The sequence below is a fragment of the Peromyscus californicus genome, unplaced genomic scaffold (assembly GCF_007827085.1).
Source record: "Peromyscus californicus insignis strain IS unplaced genomic scaffold, ASM782708v3 Scaffold_19__1_contigs__length_69161282, whole genome shotgun sequence".
Taxonomy (NCBI): Eukaryota; Metazoa; Chordata; class Mammalia; order Rodentia; family Cricetidae; genus Peromyscus; species Peromyscus californicus.
The window spans coordinates 46742046-46759169 of NW_026294491.1; the positions used below are offsets into that span (position 1 = coordinate 46742046).

At 36.5% G+C, this 17124-nt stretch overlaps 1 pseudogene; it reads left to right on the plus strand.

Annotated features, from left to right (window-relative positions):
- The window catches only part of LOC128113927 (histone deacetylase 1-like), an 81784-nt pseudogene that overhangs the window by 26409 nt on the left and 38251 nt on the right, over positions 1-17124 (plus strand).

The following is a 17124-nucleotide window of genomic DNA, read 5'->3' on the forward strand; positions in this document are numbered from 1 at the left end:
TCATGGAATCATGCAACCTTTTTTGTTCTTCTGAAACACATGATTTCATAGACCTTATTTTATCAGTTAATAATATTCTTTCTTCCTTATAAAGTGTCTGAGTAGCAACAACTTCACCCTGGAGAGTTATTGCTCTTTTCATTAAGTATTCATATTTATTATCAATAAAATCAAATCTGGCTATATATTTATTATTAATGAACTGAAGTTCTTGTAATAAGTTACCCAGTTCCAAACTAAGGAGCCTGTTATGTAAGTCTTTATTACGACCTTGTAAATTCTAGTTAGCAGATTCCAGAGAAAGAATCTTTTTATGTAAGTTTTCACTGCTATCTTGTAATGTCTGTATCAGTCCCAATAATGACTCATCTTTGTTATTATTATTAAGCCAGTTTTTGAATGCTGTGTGAATTATTCTGGTATATGCCAAAATGGTGCATGCCAGATACACCCCAGGAAGGTCATGTATTTCCAATAAAATGTCATTCATCATACATGCAAAAAAAAAGTTTTTATATTTTTGTGAAGTAATATTTTCTTCCATATTATGAGAAATATTCAAAAATTTTTAATCACTTTCAAGGTGTAAAATTATCAAGTACTCTTACTGAAATGAAACACTGGCTTGCTTATATTACCATCCTTGTGATGGTTTTTGGGGTGTAGGTAGTGTTTTTCGTCTAGCAGGTGTCACCAGTGTAGTGCCAAGTAGGTCCCATTGAAGACTTTGGCTGGCGGCATCTGCAGGCAGGAGCAGAGTGTCCCAAGGACACGTGGGGAGGAGAGGTGGCAGCAGCGCATCAGATCCTCCAGCATTTCCCTGGAGCTTCAGGGCCTCTTTCGACCCTCAGTGCCCTTCCATCAAACAAGAGGCCAATGTGTGGAGTTGAGTACCCTGAGCTCATGGGGTGGAGAGTTCCAGGTGGCAAGGACAACAGCTGGCCACAGTGAACAAGAGCCCCTTTCAGTGCCTATGAGCAGCTGTGAGGGCAGCGCCCTCAGGGAGCCAGCTGGGCAGTGGTAGACCTCACCTCCTTGTCCATTCTAACTGGGCTGCCTCTGAGGACTTCGTAGAGATATAGTGGAAACCGTGGGCTCAGGCAGGAGCCAGCGCAGGCTAAGCAGCTGTACCTTCTTCAGGCAGCTCTCACAGGTTTGGGGACTAAGCTTGCCACGGGACTGGACTCAGCTGCTCCCTTGCATAAAGAATGGAACCAGACAGGCAGAGGTGCTCCTTGGCACCTATGCAGCAAGAAGTCCAATATACAGAATCCAGCAATGTGGGTGCTTGTGCCCTGCTACAGAATCCAGCAATGTGGGTGCTTGTGCCCTGCGAGCTGGAGAGGAGGAAGCAAGGGAAGGAGCAGTACCCAGTGGTTATGGGCTGAACCAGTAAGCACTAGGTCCCCAGGAGGGGTGGGAATTTTAAGAGACAGGGAAGTGTGGAAAGTGTGCCATAGCAGCAACAGAGGAGGCTGAGGGTGGAGACTACCCAGGCGTTTGCCCCATGTGGACGACAGATAAAGCAGGGAATTAACAAGGCAACTCCAAGTAGTTTATCTGGTAGTTAAAAGGAGGTTTATTTCAGGGTAACTTACAGTTAGTAAAGGGGTCAGTTACAGGATCTAGGAGAGGTGAGGTGCAGTCCAGCATGGTTCTCTGCAGAACTCTGGCTTGGTCTGCAATCCGGCATCCAGGATCAAAGGAGCCAAGAGGGCCAGAATGTATGGATCTCTGGTCTTAAGGGCTCCTGTCTTAACCACACCCCAGGGGCAGGTCATAGGAAGGTGTGGCAGTTACCAACTTCCTCACTAGGAGCAGTGCTTCAAGGTCAAAGCTGGAACAGCTACTCACTGCATTAAGATATCAATTTAATTCTGCCTTTTCCTTTTTTGATTTAAAATAACACTGTTCACATTTATGATAATATTTGTTTAGTTTAAGTTTTTTCATAATTAAGTCTATGATTCTCTTGTAAGGCCTAATAAAACAAAAAATTCTAGTTCAAATTGTTTTAAATGATTTAAAAATTCCCCTCCTGGTGGAGTGAGAAATAATATTTTCAGCTAACAAAAGTTGGCAGTAAGGGAAACTGTTGATTTGTGTTGGGTTTAAACTTCTCCCTCAGTGACATTGTAGGTTTAGGGTGTATATTCCTCAAGGGAATTCTTCCAAAGACACAGTTTTGAGATCAGGAAACATCAAGTCTGCCAAGCTTTGAGAATCCCATAGCTATTTCAACCCTGGGCTCTCATGCTCTTCTTACGGAGCTGAGCTGAAGAGTACCAGATTCCCAATTTCTAAGATGATTGATTGAAACTTCAAGGCAAAAATCACAGCACCATTTAAAAACTTATTAACAGCCATAGTGTAAGTCAGACCCTAGGCAGAAAAAAATATTGTCACCTTCAACATGCCATTTCCCTCAGGAGAGCACCATGTATATCTAAAACTGCAATAAATTGTGAAGACCATCTGCCCCCAATTGTTCCCTTGAAGGAAAAGCTCCCCGCACTCTGTACATCTGCAGCACTGTAGGGAAAACGGCCGAGTAAGAACAAATCCTCCAGACACCAAGTCTTAGTATGCCCCCCACATTGGTTGTACACATGGTGTCCACATAAGACACACTAGGAAAAAGTCTTAAACTAGGGTCATGACATGGACACCTGAACAAGAGAACAGTCTGCTCTCAGGTGGATGCTAGATAAGAGGAGCAGAGGTCCTGGCTGCAACACTGTTAGAGACCCTACCCAACCCGCTGTGCAGAATATCTGCATGGGGGTAGATTTACCCATGAGCTGTGCCAGGTAAGTGAAGCCCTCACATCACCTATGATAGACCTAATACTTTCTACATTAGCTCTTAGCCTGGAATCAGACTCCTTCATTATTTTTAATGGATGCTTTAAAAATCTTCCTTTTGCTGCTTTTCTCCTTAATTTGGAAATTAAACATGATTTGAAACTTTCTTAATTGATCTCCACAGTCTCCTAACTCATGGCCCCAGCACATCTAAAACCGTGTTTGCCCTGTGGTTAGAGCCTTAAGGATCCTTTCCTATTGTAAACAATCCTGCTCTGGTGATTCCCATCACAATCAAGTGTGGTCCCCTAAAAAATATGCATGTCTTTCTCATCTCCTTTCAAATTTAATACTTAATTCTAACTTTTCTGTAGCCTTACATTGAGGTGTACTAAACAGGATTCTACATGAACTGATCTGCAACAAACTTATTCTCCCTGAGAATATTTTCTTCCAAATTCCTTGTGATAGATAGATGTAATTTTTCAAGCTCTATTAAGCTAAAAACTCCAGAAGCAACATTGGTTAATATGGTGCCCACTGCTCACAACCATTTATCACCTAGTTTATTGAATGTGATTATTAAATATCCTTGATTCTACATTTCAACAGATATTTTATTTTTTCTCCTATATTTCCAAATTTACTTTTTCATTTTGTTTTTGCTTTTAGAAAGATTATGTACGTATATTACATATTTGTATATATAGAACATATATATGTATACATATATATGTGTGTATATACATATATACATATGCACATGTGTGTGTGTATGTATGTATGTATGTATGTGTCTGCTTATGGCATATGAGGTTGGCTTCAGAGACAAGAAACAGTTTTTAAATACCATGTAGCTGGAGTCACAAGTGTTTTTAAGCTGCCTGATGTGGGTTCTGGGAACAAACTTGTGCCCATGCAGCAAATATTTCTAACAGCTTGAGGCATCTCTCCATATCTAACTGTATAAAGCATATTTCATTTAGGACCATTTCTTCTTTTAAAAAGAATCCACATCTCTTTTTAGAACAATTGTAAACTTTATTAACTTTTCTAAAATGTGATTTGCATTAAATTAATATCAGAATTTTTAAAATTGATAGGTTATCTATCCATGTTATGCTTGTTTATTTTCATTGAAAGGAAAACTCTTCACTTGATTTTTATTCACTGATGAGCTCTTCTTTACCATCACATCTTAGTTGAATATTAATTTTTCTTTACCCCTTTTCAAGAAGTAGTCTGTAAATTTTGCCTAGCTAACAGTGATCAATATTTAATTACACTTTTACAAACTATTTTCATTGCTGGATTTGAGTTATACAAAGCTTGGAATTTTTCATTCATCAATATGTCCTTCATTTGTGGATCCATGTCTGCTACATCTTGAGGATTAAGTAAGTTCTCATCAAAGAATGATAATTTCAGAATATAATGGGATTGAAAACATTAATTCATTCAGAAAAATATAAAATACATCAAAACAGGTCAATAATAATTCTCTTATATAAAATGTATTCATTTAGCTTTTTGTAGATGAAGCTGTCATTTATTAATATAAACAAAGCATTATTTAACTGTGTGTAGTTCTCTGTGCAGATACCACAGCTTCTCTAAAATGGACTTAATGTTTCCTGTCATTAAGAAAATTAAAATTTCAGGCATGTGTTTAACCCCAAATTAAGATAATTTTCCAAGATATTTTATGATGTAACTTAGAAAAAATGTTTTAAGTAACTTAAATATTATGTAAGTGATTTTAATATGTCATATTTAATATTCCCCAAGCATAATTCATTTATAAAATGAAGCATGAAGAATTATGAGTTTACTATTTCTAAAAATAAAATTTTTACTTTTCTTCATTTTTATTTTTAGAAATCTAATTTTAAAAAAGAATCTAGATAAATAACAAATATAAAAAATGTGTTGTAAAACTGAACAATTAAAATTTTAGAGCACTAAAATAATTTTATTTAAAATAGCAATACAAATAAAATGAAATAAAAAATTTAAATCCTTGGACATCTGAGTCAGACAGTTCCCTAGAACCCAAACTATGGACAAGCTGACTTTAATATGTATATTAGTGTCAACATTTTCATTGATTCATAATCCCTTAACGTGTAATAAAATGATTCATTAAAAATGAATGTTTTATGTGAATCATCATTTCTACCCACTTAACCTAAATCCCACAAACAATTTGGAATACTTAGAGTGCTCAGAATCCTTAAGAATTACTAACTTTAATTACTTCTAAATTGAAGGTTAAATCCAATTGACTTCATAACCAGGAGGTTTGAAATATTGGAAAGTACACAGTGTTTGAAATATGAATGCATGGGTTCAAGGTCATGCTTTGCCACTTAGTAATATTTTCACCTGTGGAGAAGTGTTTAACCTCTTTGACCTTAGTCTTGTGAATTAAATATATGAATACTAATGTATTATGTATTCAGATATTGCAATACTGTTTAGGTAAGAGCAAAATGCAAAATGAGCTGAAATAAAGTATCTGGATATTTTAGATACAAAATGATGAATGTATATATTTAATATATTAAAGCAGAGACTGTAGAATGATAAATTTCAATAGGCGACATATAAATTGATGCTGTTTATAGGTCTGTTTTCAATTCTTGTGTTCCATTTGCCTAGGTAACATATCTGAGTACAGCAAACAGATGCTGGGATTCAATGTTTGTGAGGACTGCCACTATTTGATGGTTTGTTTGAGTTCTGTCAAGTGTCTGCTGGTGTCGTTATGGCAAGTGCTGTGAAACTTAAGACACAAATGGACATTGCTGTGGACTGGACTGGGGGCCTGCCTCATGGAAAGAAGTCTGAAGCATCTGGCTTCTACTACATAAATGATGTCTTCTTAGTCATCCTGGAACTGCTAAAATGTCACCAGAGGGTGCTCTATATTGATACAGATATTCACTATGTCAATGGCTTGGAAGAGGCCTTCTACACCACTGACTGGGTTATGACTGTGTCCATTTATAAGTACGGAGAGTACTTCCCAGGAATTGGGGACTGGCATGATATTGGGGCTGGAAAAGGCAAGTAACATGCTGTTAACTAACTGCTCTGAGATAGAATCTATGATGAGTCCTATGAAGCCATTTTCAAGCCCATCTTTTCTGAAGTAATGGAGAATTTCCAGCCTAGTTCAGTGGTCATTAAGTTTGGCTCCAAGTTCCTGTCTGGGGATTGGTTTGTTTCCTCCAACCTGACCATCAAGGGACATGCCAAGTGTGTGGCGTTTATTGCAACTTGCCAATAATATAGGAGGAGATGGATATACCACCTGTAATGTCTTTCGGTGCTGGACTTATGAAACATCTGTTGCCCTAAACACAGAGATCCCTAATGAGCTACTTTACAATGACTACTTTGACTACTTTGAATACTTTGGACCAGATTTCAAGCTTCACATAAATCCTTCCACTATGACTAACCAGAACATAACAAATATCTAGAAAAATTCAAGCAGTGTCTCTTTAAGAAGTTCAGAATGCTGTCCCATGCACACGTGGTCCAAATGCCATTCCAGAGAAGAGTAGTGATGAGAACAAAGAAGACCCTGTTAAAAGCATCTCTGTCTGCTCCTCTGACAAACGAATTCCAAGTGAGAAAGAAGTCTCCAATCCGATTCAGATGAGGAAGGAGGAGGTGGTCTCAAGAACTCTACTAATTTCAAAAAAGTCAAAGGAGTCAAAACAGAGGATAAAATTGACACAGATCTAGAAGAGGAAAAAGAAGCCACAGAAGAGTAGAAAACCAAGGAGAAGTCAGAAGTTAAAGGATTCAAAAAAAGAGGTCCAATTGACCCAATCAAGATCTGTGGCTTTGGCCTCTCCCCAAGTTCCTCACTTCTCCCCAATCTTTCATATTTTTTATTCTCTATTCCTTTCTGTATTTACATAAAATATACTAAATATAATGTCCCCAGGGGATGGAAAGAAACCAGAGACCAAAGCCCAGAGCAGTGGTGCTAGGGGAACTGTTCCCAAAGCTGCTTTGTCTATGGAGTCCCAGGTGTTAGTTTTGAACCCTGTAGGGCCTGCAAGGAAAGAAAACCACCATAAGACAAATTCCCAAACTGCCAAGTGCCTGCTTATGAACTCTGTTAAGATGCCCTTATTAGGCATTCTACAAGGGATACCTGGGCCTTCCAAGACCCCTTAGTTTCAAGATTAGGTAACAGTCATTTTTAGATTGGTTCTGTTTATAGCTTCTAACTGGTCTCAGGCAAGCAGAAAAACTCACATTGCCCTGTCTTCTCACAATTCTGCAGGTGGAGATTGTTAGACTAGCTTCCTTTTTGAGATATTTTCATATTGTGAGACTCCTTGTAATAAAACATCACATTTCTACTAAAAAAGCAAGAGTATAATACAATACATATGGAGATCATGATCACCCCTAATGATATTACTTCATACACACACACACACACACACACACACACACACACACACACACACACATAATATATATTTCAGGTAAATATAAAATATTATGACTCCATGTTGCTTTATCAAACAACCTTGATGTTATTTGTCCCTTATCCCCCTACCCTCTCCCAGATGCAGACCCTCTTTCTCCTTTTATTCTCTTTTCTGCTTCATTTCACCGTTACTGTGCTGTTCCCCATCAAGTGCCTCCCCCACAGTCCTTTTATACTTTTCTGGTTCTGTGGTTACTTCATGTTGTATCTTAGATGTATTCACATCTAAGGGTTTGAGTTAGGAACCACAGATAGGAAAAGACACTCAGTGCTTGTTTTTTCTCTGTCTGGGTTACCTTTTAGTATTCTATGTCCATAAATATATGGGAACACATTTATTGATTTCATTTTTTTGTAGTTGAATAGTATACCACTTTATATATGTACCATATTTTCATGATCCATTTATCTGTTGAGGGACACTTAGGTTGTTTCAATTTCTTAGCTATTGTGAGTATGGTAGATAGGAAGACAGCTGTGCAAGTATTTGTAGAGTAGAATGTGAAGTCCTCTGTGCATATGCCAAAGAGTGTTATAGATAGGTGATATGGTAGTTTCATTTTTAGATTTAGGGAGGATATTTATAATGATTTCCAGAGTGGCTGCACCAAATTGCATTACTGCTGACAGTGAATCCTCCATTCCTTACAACCTTGCTACATTTGCTGTCAGGTCCCTTTGTTTTGGTCAGTTTGTTTCAATGTTTAATTTTATCTTAGCTTTCTTATTGAGTTAAGAGGAAATCATAAAGCTGGTTCAATTTGCATTGCTGAAAAAGCTAAGGATGCTGACCATTTTTGAGTGTTTCCTTAGCCACTTTATTTCTTATATTGAGAGTTCTCTATTTAGATATCTCTGGCCCATTTTTTTTTCATTGGATCATTTCTTTCCTTGACATAATTGATTCTTGGTTTTGGTTTGATTTTAATTTCTTTTTGTTCCTTTTTAAAAATGTTCTTTCTATAACTGGACATTAATCCTCATTCAGTTATATTCCTGACAAAGGTTCATTTTCATTCTATGTTTTTTTTATCAATTGACTGTTTCCATAACTTTACAAAAGGTTTTTAGTTTAGAATCTTATCCTCATACTGACAGATAAGTATAGCTGTCATCACCCATCAAAGATGGCTCTCCTCACCGCAAATGGAGACCATAACAGAAAACCACATCTTGACACATTGATGAAATCAAGAGATTTTGGGGAGCTCAGCAAAAATTGAAAGTATCTACATCACAACTTGTGCATCTGTGACTCAGATAATATTGAGATAGAGGGGTAGAAAGACAAGATTATAAGACTTCACAGGACATCTGCTGTGAATCAGTCTCTCATGTAAATGGCTGAATAAGATCTGGACATTGGCAATATAAAAAGGCATGCTAATTCAATAAGAGGAACACCTCATGGGATCATAACCTTTGGCAAGGATCTAAAAGCAACTGATGACTGCTTTAAAGGACAGTGAGACTAGTCCCAAGTGGTCAACTCTAAAATATATGGACAAATGCTAAGTACATAGAGCCAGTTGATCCTATTTTTCATATATATATGAATTGGGAAGAATATATATAAAACTGGGAGGAAGAGGCTATATTATTTGAGAGTGATCAGGACATGAAAGGAGTTGTAGGAAAGGGACTTGGAAGTGGCTGGAGAGGACAAAATAGGCGAAAGTGATAGAATTACATTTTAAATAAATAAAAATGTATGCAAACTAGGTACATGTGTCATGGAAGCAGAATGACAGACTCTGCAGGCAGAAGAGCAAAGAGACAAACAATGAAAAACAAAGTGGCCATGGGAAGATAATGCAGGAGAGACAAAAGAAGAAGTATAGAGATGTGTATGTGTTTAAATGTCCTAATAAAACTCATGTATGTGTCTTAGATTTTTATTACTTTGATAAAAACATAATGACCAAAACCAACTCAAACAGATGAAGTTTACTTCACTTATACATCCCAGGCACAGACCATCAGTGATTAAAACCTGGGCAGGAGCTTAAGGCAATAACACTGAGGCAGGAATTGATGCAGTGGCCATGGGCAAGTGCTGCTCATAGGCTTGTTTACTATGGCTTATCTTGTTTTCTTATACAATCTAGAACTACCTGTTCTGGGTACCATTGCTCACAGTGAATTGGGCCCTCCCACGTAAATCATCAAACAAGAAAATGCACTATAGGTTAGCTCATAGGCTAGCCTGGTAAGGGCATTTTCTCAATTTAGGTTACCTCTTCCAAAATGACTCTAGTTTGTGTCACGATGACATAAAACTAGACAAAACAAAATTAAAAATGAGGATTTATAAACATTCTAGGTAATGATCAAATATGAAGAACAAAAGATGCCTGTAATATGGCACTATCTCCTAAGTGCTAGAGACAGTGTTGCTAGTGTTACCTCTATGTTTTATACATCATCCATGGCATATAATCAAGAAATAAAGCTTTAGAACTCTTAATTTCAGAGGCACTGCTGCTTCATAGTTCCATATCATCTCACTTTCATCATGACAATGACATGAATGAAAAGTCTAATGACAGATCAACCATGTTATTGATGAGCAAAATGTGGGCCTGTTTAAATGTTAAAATATGTTTCTGCAAGATAGGAAGTCACTGATAAGTATTGCCTGTGTATAGACGGTCGCTTGTTTGCTTTAACTATCACACGAATTTCATTACCCTGGAATAATGTCAGAAGCAGCTCGTTTTTGGAATTGAGTCATTGCATTTTAATACATGCTGTGAAAATTTTCAATTTATCTTCACATGATTTAGAGTATGCAAAATTTGGTTCTTCCATAAATGATGTATTGCATAAGTTGAAATCGTTTTAGAAAAAATACTGAACAATGACTTTAATTCAAATTTCATTATTGTGTCTCTTATCTTTTGTCTTAGGTTAATTTTACTTAAGCTTCATTGAAAGACAAATTTGGAAGTGTGCTGTTTAACATGGTGAACAGAGGTTTTTACTGCTCATTATTGTTTTCATTTAGTCATGATTTGGTTGTCCTGTAACTAGTTGACCTAAAATAAGTAGTTTACAGTCTGTTTTTATGAGTGGAGTGCAGATCAAATCCCTGTGCCCTGTGGGACTGTTCCCAGAGCAGAGTCTCATGTGAAGCCTGGAAATGATCCATCTCTACAAGGCGATCAAGGCCTTTTCAGATAAAGCCTGTCCTTGCTGTTCCATAATGCTGTCCTTTATGAACTCACTGCCGAGCTTTACAATAACACACTCTGATTTTCTCTTTCAAAGAATTGCCACAAAGGATGAAAGAGAAACAGTAAGTTTCTAAAGAAAGGGAAACTTGAAATCAAAACAGTTTGAGGTAATTTTAGGTGAACTTTCTTAAAATATTAGTATAGAATGAACTATAAAATGGGAAAAAAATCTATATTAAAAAACTATACTTTAGTAAGCTACAAACGGGAAATACCATATTATTAGTCAAGCATTCAGATCTATGACATTGAGAATTTAGAATATATATTGTTAATAACTATATATTTTCCTTTCTAGGTTAGAATGTTAAATTAAACTCAATTCATATAGTTCATAGAAATTATGTCTTTCATGTAATCTCACTTTTAGCTATTATTTTCTTCAACTAAAGTTTTTAAACTATGTATTGTGGGACTTAACCCAATGGTTATATACATCTCCCCATGCAGCCTAGGCCATAGTGGTGTATCTTTTTTTTTTTTTTTTTTGGTTTTTCGAGACAGGGTTTCTCTGTGTAGCTTTGCGCCTTTCCTGGAATTAACTTGGTAGCCCAGGCTGGCCTCGAACTCACAGAGATCCACGTGGCTCTGCCTCCCGAGTGCTGGGATTAAAGGCGTGCGCCACCACCGCCCGACCATAGTGGTGTATCTTGTCCATGAAGATAAGGCAGTACCATGAAAAGTTTTACCAATTTCTATGTGGATATAGGATAAAGGATATTTTTGATTCATGAAAAGATAAAAATGATGAAAAAAATCAAACACTTCCCTGATGTTTCACAGCTATGAATTGGAAGCAATTAAAGAGAGTGCCTTTAAATTATTTGCATAATTGATATGCATGTGTGTGCATAATTTATATCCCAGAATTTCTTGCTTTTATGCTTTTTTTTTTTACTACTTTACACAACAACATATTTCTAAATTCCATTCTTACATGAGGAAAACAGAAATGCATATTGACAATATAAAAGTAATTGATATTTTGCATATTTGTCTTACTCCAATTCAAAGACTTTTATTTTGTTTTGTTATATATGTATTATCTTATTATATTACCACTTTTTGATGTCTAATGTCTTATTTTATGAGTATTCTAAGGGTTTGCATAACTATATTGTAAATCTTATAAACCATTGTCATTTTTGAGGTTTTATTTGCAATTGTTTCTTATTTTGATTTGGTTTTGGTTTTGATCTTTCTGTTTACAGGCATTTCTTGACTATTTACCATTCTCTTTCTCCCTTAGGTGGGACGATTAACAAAGACTCAATGGAGAGAGCTTTGCTCTCAGAATTCAGAGCACTGTGCTCCTGAAGAGTAAGCACTTACTTTTTTACTTAAGCCAATTGGATCCTATAGTCTAGGAAGAAAGTCATCTTTTGTTGGAAGCCAGCTACATTAGCTTCACTTGAAAAAGCACTAAAGATATCCTATGGTTGCTGTGTCTATAATTATTTCATGAACTATATTTTGTTCATGCTTCCCCTCCCCAAATTCTTCCAGATCCTTCTGACCTGCCTACACACACATCTTTATATGCTTTCTCTACAAAAACAAAAGAAGGAACGAAAAATAAAAATCAACAACACACACACACACACACACACACACACAAATGAAAAAACCTAACAATAAATAAACAAATAAAGAAACAAACAAATAAATAAATAAATCAATGGAAACCAAAAGCCCATTCCAAAAACCAAGCAAACATGGAGTTCATTTGAGTTGTAAGGTCTACCCTAGAGTATGGTTGATATACTCAGTGCCACACTACTGAAGAAAGCTAATGTTCCCTGTGCGACCAAGTACCAATTTAAAATAGCTTCTTGGTAGTGGTTGGTCTCTACTTGCAATCTCAGTCCTGAGATCCCATTTCCCTTGAACCTGTGGAGGTGTGGTGCCTGTTTCATAGTCTGCATTTATAAGTGACTCTTCTTTCTTAACCTCTTTCTGAACACTAGGATTCCCAAAAGAGGAAATATATAAGAGTGAAATGCAATATTATTCTTTTAACACTTCTTCTAAAAGATAAAATAAAATTGACAAATACATTTGTACATATTTATGTACAAAAATTAAAAATCTGATATTTGACGCATGTATGCATTATGAGATTACCACAACCAAACAAAATAACTTATCTAACTCTTTACATAATTATTTCTATTTTTGTGTATAGTAAACTATTTATGGTCTACTCTAAGCAATTTTTAAGTACATAGTAGATTATGATTAACTATTTTACAAGGCTCTTTGTAGATGTCCAAAATTACCAATCATACATAACTGAAACATTGCTGTGACTTACTCTTAGTAGATATAATTAGGAAAATAAAACTATCTCTTCCCAGGGGTGCTTGAAAATAAGTTCTAGGCTTTTGAGATAATATATACTATAAATTGGCTTAATTCCTTGCCATTTTATTTCTGGTCATTTTCTTGTAAATTTAATGTAGTTTTATCACACAAACACGTTAATGTCTAGTCCATCAAAGTTAGACTCAAAACTTTTAGAAAAAAAATCCAAGATTTTTTATGTATTACTTAAACTGAGTTCTCCATGATTATAAAAATATTTTCTAATTACTTTTCTTTTGGTTACTTTGTTTTGTAATTGTTTTATTATAATGACTTTCTCATGAATTTAAACATTCATTAATTGACATAACATGACTTGGGGATTTATATGCATGTTTTGTGTTTCAGTATTTACATTCTTGCCCAGTTGTGTATTTATTAAATTAGGAGATAACAGTAAAGCATTATAAGATTAACTTGATATAGTAGTTGTTAATGACCAAATTCAAAATTATGGTTTAAATGTGAGATTTCCTCCAGAAGCTCCTGTGTTTGAAGACATGAACCTTTGGTGTAACTTGGAGATGTTGAAGAAATGAATCACTGATGTGTGGTTCCTATGAATTCCAAACAATGTTCTCTCTCGTTCTCTCTCTCTCTCTCTCTCTCTCTCTCTCTCTCTCTCTCTCTCTCTCTCTCTCTCTCTCTTTGCTTTGAAGCATGCTGGTCTTGGTGGACTGTATGTTTAAACCAAGTTAACTGAATTAATGTTTCTCTTTCCCAGTGATGGGGGAAAAAGTTCTTTTCTAAAAGCGAGGTCATCATTGTGATAAACCTGAGCATGTGTTTTTGTTTGTTTTGTTTTCTTTTCTTTTGTTTTTCCTTTGGCATTGTTTCATTGATGTATTTGAACATGTTTGGAGCTTCAGAGTCAAAGAGTGATGAAAGCAAAGTTTAATGCATGAATCTAGTGAGAATGTGGAAGATCAGAACTCCAAAAACAACAACAACAACAACAACAAAAAAAACAGTTCTACAAGTAGAAACTGAGCTCACAGGATGTAAAAAGATCAAAGACAGTCTTGAAAATTTCATTAGAGGTTGTTCATGTTACACGTTGACAAAGCATCTTTTTATGTTCTGCCCATGTCCTAAAAAAAAAAAAAAAAAGATCGAAATTGACTTCAAAATTTGTCGACTCATTCATTTGTCATGGGAAACTTGAAAACAGTTCAGGTCTTGTAGGTATGCATAACTTTTTGACATTACAAAAGAAAACCTATCCTCTATCAAGTTCATGCTTGAGAACTACACTCAAACACGAAAAAAAATATTTCCACAAATCTCGTGTTTTCTTTAAGTGTGTACTAGACTAAAATAAAATCTGCTCACAACTTCATGTAGCCACACACAGCTCTTAGGCAGTGGATTCACCCAATAAAGGCTCCAATGTAAAACTAACAGTGCTTTCTTTGAGAGGAGAGCACCTGAGAGTACCTTTGCAGGTCTTCCCTACTTGAAAACGGCCACCTAGGGAAATATTTTCCTTGTTCAGCTATTTAAGCCACGTGGAAACCAGAGTTGGCTGCTTTGGATATGGCATCTATTGTGGGATATGTTGATCTCACTCTGACACTACTGAGACTGTCAAAGTTTACTTTGAATCAGAAGGTGGAACTAGCTCCTCTCTGACCAAAATTAGCCATAGAGGTTTTGGAAGAGTGAGGATATATAGAAAGACACAGGAAGTAGTGTCGCAGCAGTATGTTTGCTGCCTTAATTTTAAATGCCCTTTTTAGTCCTGTCCCAGTTAAGTTGTTTGTGTGAAAAATGTGCAGTTGGGTTCCAGAGGGTGCTGGGGATCAGTTCCCCTGTGGTTTTTCCTACTTGGAAAGCAGTGTCTGGCTTGCCTCTGGATACAGAGTAGCCATTCCTTGACTCCTGTTGCTAGAGGGGTATATAAGCCCATGTTGGTACAAATAAATAGAGCTGCTTCCCTGACGAACTGAAACTAGGTGTCTAGAGTGCTGTTTAACCTCTGCGTCCCTCGCCAGATTTTGTGCTCCAGCTGTGCGGGCCGCAGCAAAGTAGCAGGGATGGTTTTAGGAACATTCTTGGCCCTTTTGGATTGAGGAAGAAGGGAGAGAAGAGGTCACTGGCCCTTCTCTGCTGTTTCTCTGATCATTCAGGTTTTCACCCCAGTATCTGACTCCTGAGTTTTTATTGATACAGAATAGGCAAGCATTTCAGGCATGAGAACCTACTTTGTTATTTTCATTCATGAAGTACTTGTTTGGGGAAGTGGATGTCATTGGATGGAGCCAGTTGGAGAGAGAGGCCACATGATTAGAGTCCACACAGATGTAAGAGAGGGACTGCCAAAATCAGCTGTGTGTAGATGATGTCACGATGAACTTGAAAATGCCCAAGTAAGAGTAATAGGGATGATGTTCATCATGGTAGGTTTCAGTCTTGTGTAACTAGAGTTTTCCTGCCTGACCCACAGTCAGGACAAATCTCTGTTACCCGCCAGTCCCACAGCCGCTCAAACCCGACCAAGTAAACACAGAGACTTATATTGCTTACAAACTGTATGGCCGTGGCAGGCTTTTTGCTAACTGTTCTTACAGCTTAAATTAATTCATTTCCATTAATCTATACATTGCCACATGGCTCGTGGCTTACCAGCATCTTCACATGCTGTTTCTCATGGTGGTGGCTGGCAGTGTCTCTCTCTCAGCCTTCCACTTCCCAGCTTTATTCTCCTCCCTGTCCCGCCTACACTTCCTGCCTAGCCAATGGCCAATCAGTGTTTTGTTTATTGACCAATCAGCAACACATTTGCCATACAGAACATCCCACAGCAGTCTTGTTTAGTTTGTTGTTTCCTTGTGTTTTTCCATTGTCTTCCTTTGGGAATTGGCATTTACTCTATGTCATTGTATGCTGTAAACATTTCCCTTTCTCACAGTTAAGCTGAAAAACTCACTGTTAAGTTATTATATTGATTCTCAGTAGAGTATGGACTTTGGAATTTAGAACAGTCCTGGAGCTGTAAGACAATGAGGATTATGAAGTAGGGTTGAATGGATTTTATACGACTGAATGGACATTAGTCAAAGTGATCCAAGAATAGACCATTATAATGTGAATGTGAATGCCACTCTTGTGTACTTGATCCATAACTAATACCATTAGGGGTAGATTGCTTACGCTAAGTAAAGGAGGTCTTGAAAATGGAAGTAAGTCACTAGTAGTCAGGTCTTATGTCTTGCAACAGTCCAAGCTCTCAGTTTACTGCCTTTCCCATGTATTTGAATGTAAGCCACACTGGAAGCTCCTGGAATCATGCCTTTCTTGCCATGATTGCCTGCATCTTTTCCACCATGACCCAGCATCTTTCCTTCTTTAAGATTCTTTGGTTAGATATTCTGCCAAAGTGATAAAAACTTAGTTTTTCACAGAACACATGAGGCTTATTCATGGTAATACCACGTTTTTATATATAAAAAAGTATTCTATTTGGATTTATTAAGAATATCTCTGAGCTGGAAAGATGATTCCACAGTTAAGAGCACATGCTACTCTTGCATAGAATTCAAATTTGGTTTCCAGCACTGATATCTGGCAGATGACAACCACCTCTAATTCTAGCTCCAAGGGATCTAATGCCATCTTTTGGTCTCCACAGACATTTGTGCTCACATATACAAGCCCAGACATGTGCACAAATGCTTAAATGTACTTAAAAATACAACAAAATCAGTATTTTAAAATAATATTTTTTAAAAGTTGCAGTTTTTCCCTTCTTGAACAAATTTATTATTTTGTGTCTTCTCAGCTGAAAATTTTACCTTGATTGCCAAAACATCATTGTATTCCAACTGTGTCTTCTTTTGAATATATTAAATGGGTTTCCCAGTAACAATTTTGTCTTGCCTAGAATTTACTTGAAAATTTTGAAGTTCCAGACACCTACCAAGTCCTACAATTAGAATTTTGGCAGTTCTTACTTGGCAGAGAGTATTATATAAGAGAGCTTCACTATTTTTGACATCATTTTTCATCACATTGAAAGATTTTAGTTTTTTGAAAAATCTAAACAATTTTAAAATATTTGAAATATTTTGTGAGCAGGTGAATGTCAACACTACTGGTCATATCCTCCACATATGTATTATCTTAATATACAAGAAAGAACAGATTTACGGAAGTGGTTGTTATGTATGAAGATAGTCACTTCCATGAATATGAAAATATT